A 13,255-nucleotide genomic window follows, 5' to 3' on the forward strand; every position below is an offset into this window, starting at 1 on the left:
TGCTTTTTGCCAACTTACTTCCTCCAGTATACTTGGAGAAATACCAACACGACCAGGCGACTTATTCGAATCCAAACATTCTAAATATCTAAGACCCTCATAGCTTTGAATATCATGTCTGATTCCTCATTTTCTACCTCTGCCCACACGTTTAGTTCGCGCGATATAGATGACAATTTTTGTATAGCAACCAATGAATTAAAGTAATTACTGACCCAGGAAGCCGCTTAATTACTGTCATTAACTATGGCGCTATTTTTCGCTTGATAATGAGCCAGTAATGGAAACAAAAATATAAGGGGGGTGAACGCCAATTGTTTACGGTGTAGCACTAAGATAAAGCATTGTGATAATGACACCTGTAAATGAACGTGTGATGCAATATCTATGACCATGTGAGGAGGAAGACATGTGAGGAGGGAGCTATGGACAGATAAGAATCACAGAGAAAAGAAAGCATAGACAGGGAAAATCACGGACGGAAGAACTCGTAGACAGGGAAAACTACAGACGGGGGGATATCTTGGACAGGGGAAATCACGGACAGATAAAATCATGTGCATAAGAAATCATAGACAGAGGATATCATAGACAGAAGGAGGAAATCAGAAACATAAGAAATCATAGACAGAAGAAATCATGGACAGAAGTTAATCGGAGACATAAGATATCACAGGCAGAGGATATCATGGACAGGACATCACAAGCAGAAGATAACTCAGACAGTGGAAATCATAGACAGATGATATCATGGACAGGGAATCATGGGCTTGATGAAACCATGGACAGAGAAATTCATGGACAGAGGAGATCATCGCCATGAGAAATCATGGACAGACGAAAACATACTTTGAATCCAGTACTATACTAAGGCTGAACTAATACCTTCCATTAGGTTTTCACCATCAGCAGAACTCAATGAAAATGAAAACCCATCTCTGAAAATACGATTAAAAAAAAAAAGAATATCAATGGGATAGAATAGTCACAGAGTGAAAATAGTGGCAGCGAAAGATCTGAGAAATAGTATAATAGGCACGAGGGGTGGAGGGGGGGGTAAAAAAGAAATAGGACAAGATAGGAAGAAGAAATAATTAAAAAAGAAAGGCTCGAAGTAATGGGAAGGTAGAGCGCCATTTGAATTCCATGATTGGATTTATATGCAAATTGTCTCCAGGTAGCTTTTATATAGTCTTATTATTCTCGGAATTGCGTTTTGTTGAGTTATGGACTAGTTCAGCAAAGTGCTTTGTACTTTCTTTGCTTCCCTTTCTTCTTCTATACTTTCTTTGTTTCCTTTCTTCTGACGTATAAGTCTGTGCACACACTTGCCTTGATGATCATTCCTCATTTTGTTATTTTTTGCATAAACCATCGAGAGAATGACTCCTTCTTCTGTTTCCCCTTTTAGAAAAGGGAAGGGTTTCTAGCCCCCCTCTGATCTCCTGCCCCCTTTAGTTACCTTATACGACACGCGAGGAATACGTGGGAAGTATTCTTTCTCCCCATCCCCAGGGATGATATATATATATATATATATATATATATATATATATATATATATATATATATATATATATATATATTACGTTGGAAGAGGTATCAGCACTAGACGTTATGACGAATACAAATTGATGAAATCAAAAGACTTTTCAGTATTTGAGAAGGTGGTCTTCCTTCTCTGGACTCTCCAAAAGCCCTTCGAATGGCGAAACAATCGTATTGTCCCTCGCTGCTGCCTGACTTCAGAAACATCCCATTTTCTTTGTTCGTCTTGCGGGTAAGTTTGTCCAAATTGACATGCGAGACGTGAGGAAGTATCTGAGGAATATATTTTTTTTTGACCAACTTGACTATTCGCTTCTGTATATCAAAACTATTCAAGGTTTGGACACCCCCCCACCAGGATAAATGTATAGCAAATTCGAATTTTCCGTTTTGTGTCACTTTTCTTTTCTTTCATACTATTCGCCATTTCCCGCGATAGCGAGGTAGCGTTAAGAACAGAGGACTGGGCCTTTGAGGGAAATATCCTCACCTGGGCCCCTTCTCTGTTCCTTCTTTTGGAAAATTAAAAAAAAAAAAGGGAGGGGAGGATTTCCAGCCACCCGCGTTTTGTGTCATATATGCCAAATTCTCTTTTCGATATTCTTTTTTTTAAAGTACGGTAGAAAAGAGTGAGGTAGCAAGCTTGTTGCGGCCTCTGACTGAGTCGAGATCCAGGAGGATCGAGATGAGGTTATGAATATCTTTCTTGACTCTCAACTCGATGGAGAGGTTTTCTTAGGAGTTGAATACCTCTGGGCGGGTTGGGTTTGCTCGAGGGTATGTGGGAGTATGGTGAGGAGGGGGAGGAAGAAGAGGAGGAAGATTGAGAAAGGGAAAGTAGGAAGGACGAACGACGATAAAGGAGGTTACTAAGCTTAATCTATCAACTCCATTACTATTCAAGCAAGTTCTCGCCTACTAGTACTACTGAAGCTGTGATATCTCCTTCGCTATCTTAATCTTGACGTAACTATAATTCCAAAACGATTATGGACGCATAATTGTTCGTAGCGGAATAGATTCAAGATACCAATACTATCATTTGATGAGTATTATTGATGTCTGTCCAAGTCAAGAGTGTCTTTCATATCACAATACAACTCACAAATCTACAGTATGTACACAAGTGTTGACGCCTTCTTGACAAATTACGATACCTTCTGTCGCGTAATGATCATCACCGAACCAACTAACAAGCATTTGTTACTGTAAGATAAATCTTTTTACTACTACGCCTTAGACAAGTGCCATCCCTTGTTTACAAAACCATCAGGAAATGGGCCGTCAAAAGACGGCATAAAACTGGCGAATCAGATGACAGATGAAGTGTCCGATCCTTTGATAAGAACAAGGCCAAACATATTGTGTAAAATACCAGTGATAAGTGTCCAAACGCCATATATATTGTGTGAAATACCAGTGAAACTCTCCATTCTAGCTGTGGGAGCCTTTTTAGTATTCTTAGCTTGAAATGCTCCTTGTAATCTCAATTTAGTATCTGGTTTTAGACACATTAGATTTTTAATCCTCCTCCTCAAATCATTGGCAGAGAACCTAACTATATAATACTTCTGAAAGGTTTCTAGTCCTCCTACCATCATTTAGATAGAACTAAAGTCTTTATCATACGATTTATATTATGCTTCTGTTCGTTTTGATCAACTAAACGCCTTTATGGAGAATTTATGCCTTCGAAGATCTTTCAGGATACGAAATTATTAACAGACAAGTTTGGAAGATGAATATTCTTTCGCCTTTTATTATACTGGAGGTTATTATTATCATTCTCAATCTTTGGAAGACGAATATTCTTTCGCCTTTTATTATACTGGAGGTTATTATTATCATTCCCAATCATTTTAAGCCAACAATACATTACGAGGAATTGTGAGATTTAACCAGGCTTATCACCTGGATTTAAAGTTGCAATAAACAACCAATAATCACCTTCATTAATCTCATGTCATTAATCATTGTTTTAATCGTCGCAATGATTGTTCTTTACGCACTTAACCTTCAGATACGCATCACTCGTGTGAAATACCATTTCGCTATGGTATCTCAAAGAGAACACTACGGTAATATTCAAGCAGTATTAAAGGTAGTGTGTTTTATTATCAATACGACTATATCATATATATATATAAATATATATATATATATATATATATATATATATATATATATATATATATATATATATATATATATATATATATATATATATATATAAACTTATTTTGAGTACGTGCAACTAGATATTACCAAGAGGCAGGGTTAGCGCGTTGCGCTCACCGCATGTAAATTTACGTCTATCAAGTAGGTATTATATACATGTTGTAAGTGTTATGCCTTCGATAGAAGGATGATATATTTGTGAAGTGAAAGCCATCAGCCCATGCGTGGGTTTAGGCAGGAAGGAAACACAGCAGCATGGGCCAAAGGAATGAAACTTAACAGACACTGAAACGCTTGCCTCACTTGCGCATCCGTCGTCATGAAGGCTCAGCGTATGATCCCTATGCAAATGGTATACCGGCAGTACCTCCCTGGTCGGTACCGGGTTGCCTACCGCCACCAGCTACCTACCAAGAAAGAGAGAGAGAGAGAGAGAGAGAGAGAGAGAGAGAGAGAGAGAGAGAGAGAGAGAGAGAGAGAGAGAAGCCCGTCAGGTCGTGGGCTGGGCAGTAAGAAGGCCAAAGTATTGCTGTGTAGGGCGGCTTGTGAGTGAGCCCCTCGGGCCGGCCTCCTCCTCCTACGCCTCCTCCTCCGCCTCCTGCCTCCTCACCTCCCCCAAGCTCCCTCGTTCATCATCACAAAGTTTTCCTCCTCTCATATTTTCATAGACTTAAGGAACTCTCATTATTATTATCATTATTATTATTATTATTATTATCATTATTATTATTACTGTCATTATTATTATTACTGTTATTATTATTATTATTATTATTATTATTACTATTATCATTATTATCATTATCATTATATTATCATTATTATGGTCTTGATACGAGTGTGGGAGGTGACAATAGTAAGGGAATTCTTTCCAACCTGCTCTACTTAGGTAAATGCTTAACCAGAGTTACTTGCCACTTTAGACATTATCACCAATGAGAATTGAGCATAATATCAACAGTACGTTTACATACGTTGATGAAAATCTAATACGAAATGAGTTTGGTGTTTTAGAAATCAAGCTCAATTTTTTTTCTGATGACGTATAAGAACTTCTTTGAAAATACACCAACCATGGCTCTTGAGCGAGAGGGAGAGAGGGAGAGAGTGAGAGAGAGAGAGAGGAGAGAGAGAGAGAGGAGAGAGAGAGAGAGGAGAGAGAGAGAGAGAGATAGAGAGAGAGAGAGATAGAGAGAGAGAGAGAGGAGAGAGAGAGAGAGAGAGCTTCGATTCTCTCCGCTGGTGACATTGGACGTACAAAGGTCAGCAGAGGTGCTCAATACTGACGGACGGCTTTATTACGTAATTCGTTATTGACCGCGATAACAAAAAGAGAAAAGGAGAGCAACACACACACACACACCTGTGCTGGAAATTTCCATCATCACTAAGTTCCTTCCCAGCCACAGTCGCGGTGATGCATCCTCTTTAAAAACAGCCGATGTATCTTACATCATTTACGCTGCACTTGGGGGCATGTCACCCAGCACTAACTCCTCCCTGGCGAACAAAGGAAGGCTTCCAAACACCGACATCCTCACTCCCTCCTGTCTTGTACTTCGACCACATCACCGACATCCTCACTCCCTCCTGTCTTGTACTTCGACCACATCACCGACATCCTCACTCCCTGTCTTGTACTTCGACCACATCACCGACATCCTCACTCCCTCCTGTCTTGTACTTCGACCACATCACCTACATCCTCACTCCCTGTCTTGTACTTCGACTACATCACCTACATCCTCACTCCCTGTCTTGTACTTCGACCACATCACCTATATACTCACTCCCTGTCTTGTATTTCGACCACATCACCTATATACTCACTCCCTGTCTTGTATTTCGACCACATCACCTATATACTCACTCCCTGTCTTGTATTTCGACCACATCACCTATATACTCACTCCCTGTCTTGTATTTCGACCACATCACCTATATACTCACTCCCTGTCTTGTATTTCGACCACATCACCTATATACTCACTCCCTGTCTTGTATTTCGACCACATCACCTATATACTCACTCCCTGTCTTGTATTTCGACCACATCACCTATATACTCACTCCCTGTCTTGTATTTCGACCACATCACCTACATCCTCACTCCTGTCTTGTACTTCGACCACATCACCTATATACTCACTCCCTGTCTTGTACTTCGACCACATCACCTACATCCTCACTCCCTGTCTTGTATTTCGACCACATCACCTATATACTCACTCCCTGTCTTGTACTTCGACCACATCACCTATATACTCACTCCCTGTCTTGTACTTCGACCACATCACCGACATCCTCACTCCCTGTCTTGTACTTCGACCACATCACCTACATACTCACTCCCTGTCTTGTACTTCGACCACATCACCTACATCCTCACTCCCTGTCTTGTACTTCGACCACATCACCTATATACTCACTCCCTGTCTTGTACTTCGACTACATCACCTACATCCTCACTCCCTGTCTTGTATTTCGACCACATCACCTATATACTCACTCCCTGTCTTGTACTTCGACTACATCACCTACATCCTCACTCCCTGTCTTGTATTTCGACCACATCACCTATATACTCACTCCCTGTCTTGTACTTCGACCACATCACCTACATCCTCACTCCCTGTCTTGTACTTCGACCACATCACCGACATCCTCACTCCCTCCTGTCTTGTACTTCGACCACATCACCTACATCCTCACTCCCTGTCTTGTATTTCGACCACATCACCTACATCCTCACTCCTGTCTTGTACTTCGACCACATCACCGACATCCTCACTCCCTGTCTTGTACTTCGACCACATCACCTACATCCTCACTCCCTCCTGTCTTGTACTTCGACCACATCACCTATATACTCACTCCCTGTCTTGTATTTCGACCACATCACCTATATACTCACTCCCTGTCTTGTACTTCGACCACATCACCTACATCCTCACTCCCTGTCTTGTATTTCGACCACATCACCTATATACTCACTCCCTGTCTTGTATTTCGACCACATCACCGACATCCTCACTCCCTGTCTTGTATTTCGACCACATCACCGACATCCTCACTCCCTGTCTTGTACTTCGACCACATCACCTACATCCTCACTCCCTGTCTTGTACTTCGACTACATCACCTACATCCTCACTCCTGTCTTGTACTTCGACTACATCACCTACATCCTCACTCCCTGTCTTGTATTTCGACCACATCACCTATATACTCACTCCCTGTCTTGTACTTCGACTACATCACCTACATCCTCACTCCTGTCTTGTACTTCGACTACATCACCTACATCCTCACTCCCTGTCTTGTATTTCGACCACATCACCTATATACTCACTCCCTGTCTTGTACTTCGACTACATCACCTACATCCTCACTCCCTCCTGTCTTGTACTTCGACCACATCACCTATATACTCACTCCCTGTCTTGTACTTCGACCACATCACCTATATACTCACTCCCTGTCTTGTATTTCGACCACATCACCTATATACTCACTCCCTGTCTTGTATTTCGACCACATCACCGACATCCTCACTCCCTGTCTTGTACTTCGACTACATCACCTACATCCTCACTCCCTGTCTTGTACTTCGACCACATCACCGACATCCTCACTCCCTCCTGTCTTGTACTTCGACTACATCACCTACATCCTCACTCCCTGTCTTGTATTTCGACCACATCACCTATATACTCACTCCCTGTCTTGTATTTCGACCACATCACCTACATCCTCACTCCCTGTCTTGTATTTCGACCACATCACCTACATCCTCACTCCCTGTCTTGTATTTCGACCACATCACCTACATCCTCACTCCTGTCTTGTACTTCGACTACATCACCTACATCCTCACTCCTGTCTTGTACTTCGACCACATCACCTATATACTCACTCCCTGTCTTGTACTTCGACTACATCACCTACATCCTCACTCCTGTCTTGTACTTCGACTACATCACCTACATCCTCACTCCCTGTCTTGTATTTCGACCACATCACCGACATCCTCACTCCCTGTCTTGTATTTCGACCACATCACCGACATCCTCACTCCCTGTCTTGTATTTCGACCACATCACCTACATCCTCACTCCCTGTCTTGTACTTCGACCACATCACCTATATACTCACTCCCTGTCTTGTACTTCGACCACATCACCTATATACTCACTCCCTGTCTTGTACTTCGACCACATCACCGACATCCTCACTCCCTGTCTTGTATTTCGACCACATCACCTATATACTCACTCCCTGTCTTGTATTTCGACCACATCACCTATATACTCACTCCCTGTCTTGTACTTCGACCACATCACCTATATACTCACTCCCTGTCTTGTACTTCGACCACATCACCTATATACTCACTCCCTGTCTTGTATTTCGACCACATCACCTATATACTCACTCCCTGTCTTGTATTTCGACCACATCACCTATATACTCACTCCCTGTCTTGTACTTCGACCACATCACCGACATCCTCACTCCCTGTCTTGTACTTCGACTACATCACCTACATCCTCACTCCTGTCTTGTACTTCGACCACATCACCTATATACTCACTCCCTGTCTTGTATTTCGACCACATCACCTATATACTCACTCCCTGTCTTGTATTTCGACCACATCACCGACATCCTCACTCCCTGTCTTGTACTTCGACCACATCACCTATATACTCACTCCCTGTCTTGTACTTCGACCACATCACCGACATCCTCACTCCCTGTCTTGTATTTCGACCACATCACCTATATACTCACTCCCTGTCTTGTACTTCGACCACATCACCGACATCCTCACTCCCTGTCTTGTATTTCGACCACATCACCTATATACTCACTCCCTGTCTTGTACTTCGACTACATCACCTACATCCTCACTCCCTGTCTTGTACTTCGACTACATCACCTACATCCTCACTCCCTGTCTTGTACTTCGACTACATCACCTACATCCTCACTCCCTGTCTTGTACTTCGACCACATCACCGACATCCTCACTCCCTGTCTTGTACTTCGACTACATCACCTACATCCTCACTCCCTGTCTTGTACTTCGACCACATCACCGACATCCTCACTCCCTGTCTTGTACTTCGACCACATCACCGACATCCTCACTCCCTGTCTTGTATTTCGACCACATCACCGACATCCTCACTCCCTGTCTTGTACTTCGACTACATCACCTACATCCTCACTCCCTCCTGTCTTGTACTTCGACCACATCACCTATATACTCACTCCCTGTCTTGTATTTCGACCACATCACCTATATACTCACTCCCTGTCTTGTACTTCGACCACATCACCTATATACTCACTCCCTGTCTTGTATTTCGACCACATCACCGACATCCTCACTCCCTGTCTTGTACTTCGACTACATCACCTACATCCTCACTCCTGTCTTGTACTTCGACCACATCACCGACATCCTCACTCCCTGTCTTGTACTTCGACTACATCACCTACATCCTCACTCCTGTCTTGTACTTCGACCACATCACCTACATCCTCACTCCCTGTCTTGTACTTCGACCACATCACCGACATCCTCACTCCCTGTCTTGTACTTCGACCACATCACCGACATCCTCACTCCCTGTCTTGTACTTCGACCACATCACCTACATCCTCACTCCCCTGTCTTGTACTTCGACCACATCACCGACATCCTCACTCCCTGTCTTGTACTTCGACCACGTCACCGACATACTCACTCCCTCCTGTCTTGTACTTCGACCACATCACCGACATCCTCACTCCCTGTCTTGTACTTCGACCACATCACCTTTGCCAAGTAACACCTCTCTATCATTCCTCGTTTCTGTCCATTACACTCTCCTATTTCTCATTCTGTTTTCCCACTCATGATTTCATCCATCTTTTCCCTCCCTCCTCCTCCTCATGCGACTCCCATCCTATCCTCATAATTTATCACTGGTCTTACCACATCCCTGACACTACTCTTCGCCACCCTTTGCCACACTCCAACAACTCCTTGAATCACAACCGCCCCTCATTACACCCCATTCTCTCCACCCCAGACCGACATACCCACCAGTCCCCCTTTACCTAATCCCTATTTCTCACCCTATTCTTACCACGAGCCGCTCCAGTCTTCCACCTATCCCCAAACCATCCCCCATTTTTCCCTCCTCCTATCCTCCTCCTTTACCCTAGCACCCATGAGAGGTTCTTGGGATAAAGGAGTGAAGTAGTGCAACCCCGGCCTTGTCCTCCTCGCTCGAGCCATAAGGTACAGAGCGGTTACCTGCCTGAGGTGGAGAGGTCACACACACACACGCACACACACACATACACACACACACACACACACACACACACACACTCGTCTCCTGCAGGACCACCAACGGTACATTATCTCTGGCGGAAACACCTGCGGCCCCGAACTACAAGCGGGGATACCCTTTCTTTTTCTTCTTCTTCTTCTTCTTCTGCTGCTGCTGCTGCAACAAAGGAATCCTACCCAGCAGCGCTCCGTCCAAAGGTCAGGGGGACTCGCAGAGAGAGAGAGAGAGAGAGAGAGAGAGAGAGAGAGAGAGAGAGAGAGAGAGAGAGAGAGAGAGAGAGAGAGAGAGCTTCGATTCTCTCCGCTGGTGACATTGGACGTACAAAGGTCAGCAGAGGTGCTCAATACTGACGGACGGCTTTATTACGTAATTCGTTATTGACCGCGATAACAAAAAAGAGAAAAGGAGAGCAACACACACACACACACACACACACACACACACACACACACACACACACACATACACACAACACACACACACACACATACATATATATATACTCGTGCATACTTTTAGCATAAATGCCTCGTATTTTTCGGATAAACAATATGTCTGCTTGGGATGAGGAAACAATTTTTCTCTGAGAAAATCGAGTTTCGCTGGGAAGTGACCGCCTGTGCACTCACTGGGGGAGCAAACATCCCCCTTTACACTCTTCTATTTCGGTGTTAAGATTTATAACAAAGTTCTTCACGCGAGTAATAGTCACTTTCTGATAATTGCTAAACTATAAATTTCTGGGCTATGCTTGGCTGAAGTAGCCAAGCTTGGTAGAGCCTGGTAGGAAGACCCCGTACGGTAAACTGGATTTATCTTTATATGATTCATGAACTACTGACTCTATCTGTACTTCCTGGAGAAGATAGAGTCCGCTAGAACTCGTTGAGGTAGAGCCAGCTAGAACTCGCTGAGAGAAAGCCAGCTAGAACTCGTTCAGATAGAGCCAGCTAGAACTCGTTGAGAGAAAGCCAGTTAGAACTTGTTGAGATAGAGCCAGCTAGAACTCGTTGAGTAAGAGCCAGCTAGAACTCGTTGAGTAAGAGCCAGCTAGAACTCGTTGAGATAGAGCCAGCTAGAACTCGTTGGGATAGAGCCAGCTAGAACTCGTTGAGAGAAAGCCAGTTAGAACTTGTTGAGATAGAGCCAGCTAGAACTCGTTGAGATAGAGCCAGCTAGAACTCGTTGAGTAAGAGCCAGCTAGAACTCGTTGAGTAAGAGCCAGCTAGAACTCGTTGAGATAAAGCCAGCTAGAACCCGTTGAGATAGAGCCAGCTAGAACTCGTTGAGATAAAGCCTGCTAGAACTCGTTAAGATAGAGCCAGCTAGAACTCGTTGAGATAGAGCCAGCTAGAACTCGTCGTCTACTGTCGTATCATAGTTTGCTTTGCTTATCATTGGATGAGTTCAGATCCAGGACGAGGCATTTGTCCCACTCACACCCAAGTGTTCATCCTCCCCTCAACCTGTGATATGTCACTTTTGGTGAGGCTTTAATCACTAGGAGTGCCCTCTCGTTCACGAACTCACTTCAAAGGCGTCCACATTTCCCTACTGCTGAAAATAGCGCAGCCTTACGCTGCTCGAGCCTGTAGAAAGAGACCCTTGAGAACATCGGGACTCTCCCTGGAAAAGAGGTCTTGGGAAGTGTGTGCTACCGGACCCCATCTGCTTGAGGCTAGATAGCATATGATAAGTCACCACAGTGATGTGAGTAACGTACTGTCAAGTGCTATGCGTGAGCTGGAGAGATTGTTCGTTTGTCTAGTGAAAGCCAGGAACTCACGTGTGAGTGTGGTAGGAAAGACAAAGAAAAATCTATCAACCACTGTAGGTAGGGTTGGCACTCACTGGAAAACCCGTCAGTAACTCTCCCAATACCCAGGCGTGTAAATGCTTGTCATATATGCCCTTCTATGGTCGGTGGCTGCTGTTGCCTACCGCCCTCGCCAAGCTACTGCGAGAGAGAGAGAGAGAGAGAGAGAGAGAGAGAGAGAGAGAGAGAGAGAGAGAGAGAGAGAGAGAGAGAGAAGGAGAGATAGACTATAGTGGTTTCCCGTGTTCAATGCTACGTCTCAAAATAAGAAGAAAAGAGTTCTCTTTACCGTTGCATGAAAACCTCGCCTCTCTTTCCCTCAACACGGGTTTGATATCGGACGGAGGAGGAGCTGGCGAGTTCTTGGCTTGATATGAAATAAATCCCAGAAATACATCTCTAGGGCATGTAATGGGTAGAGATAGTAGTGATAGCCGGCCATTACACTCTCTCATTGCTCCTGGATTCAAGAGGTAAAGTGGCGCTGTGACTGACCTCCGTATTTCTCATCCACTGGGAAAGCCGATGCAGTTGAGGGGAAATGTTAGACTTGAACTAGTCTCAACTATTGATTATTTTCCTTAATCATTTTACACCAAAGATTCGAACCCAATCATTCTTCATCGAGGTTTAGTATCCCCTATCCTCGTATTCTCATCCTATTCCTCATCATTCCATCTACTCTCCCTTGTCTATCCTCTATTCACACACCATCCAACCTCCGTATCTCTCATCATCATCATTCCTTGACTCCCGTTCCATTGAGTCTCGTTCGTATAAATCAGACTCGTCTTCACTTATCCTCCTGCCATTAGAAACGCTTCTCCAATCCTCATCCCCCACTCCCCAACCCCACGCCCTGCCAGCGTCAGAGATTAACGAGTTGCGAGCTATCCCTCACTTCCCCTTCTGTGTGAGAGCGACATTGGTGACAACTATTGATCCTGAAGGACGCTCTACAGACGCTGCTCCTGTCGCAGGCGTTCGAGTAGAGAGAGAGAGAGGTGGTTTTGATCTACAGTTTCGAATCGGTCTATATCCCACAAATCATTTACTTTTTTTTTTTTTTGCTTTATTTCTGTGTGATTCAGTTCGTTACTCCCTCGGTTTGCGATCAATGGGAAATGCAGATTATCTATGTGTCATATGAGATTTCATGATGTTATCAAAACACGTCACATTAATTCGTAAAATTTGATAAACATCAGCTAAATCTAATCATTAAATTTCCTTAAAAGCTGCATGTTTTTTCCCCTCCCACATGGTTCCTATGCCGTGTTATTCCATTTCCTGGATTCACTGGTAAACCACGTCCACAAACCCTTACTTAGTACTGATATGCATCGTTATACACACACCATAG

The sequence above is a fragment of the Panulirus ornatus genome, chromosome 52 (assembly GCF_036320965.1).
Source record: "Panulirus ornatus isolate Po-2019 chromosome 52, ASM3632096v1, whole genome shotgun sequence".
Taxonomy (NCBI): domain Eukaryota; kingdom Metazoa; phylum Arthropoda; class Malacostraca; order Decapoda; family Palinuridae; genus Panulirus; species Panulirus ornatus.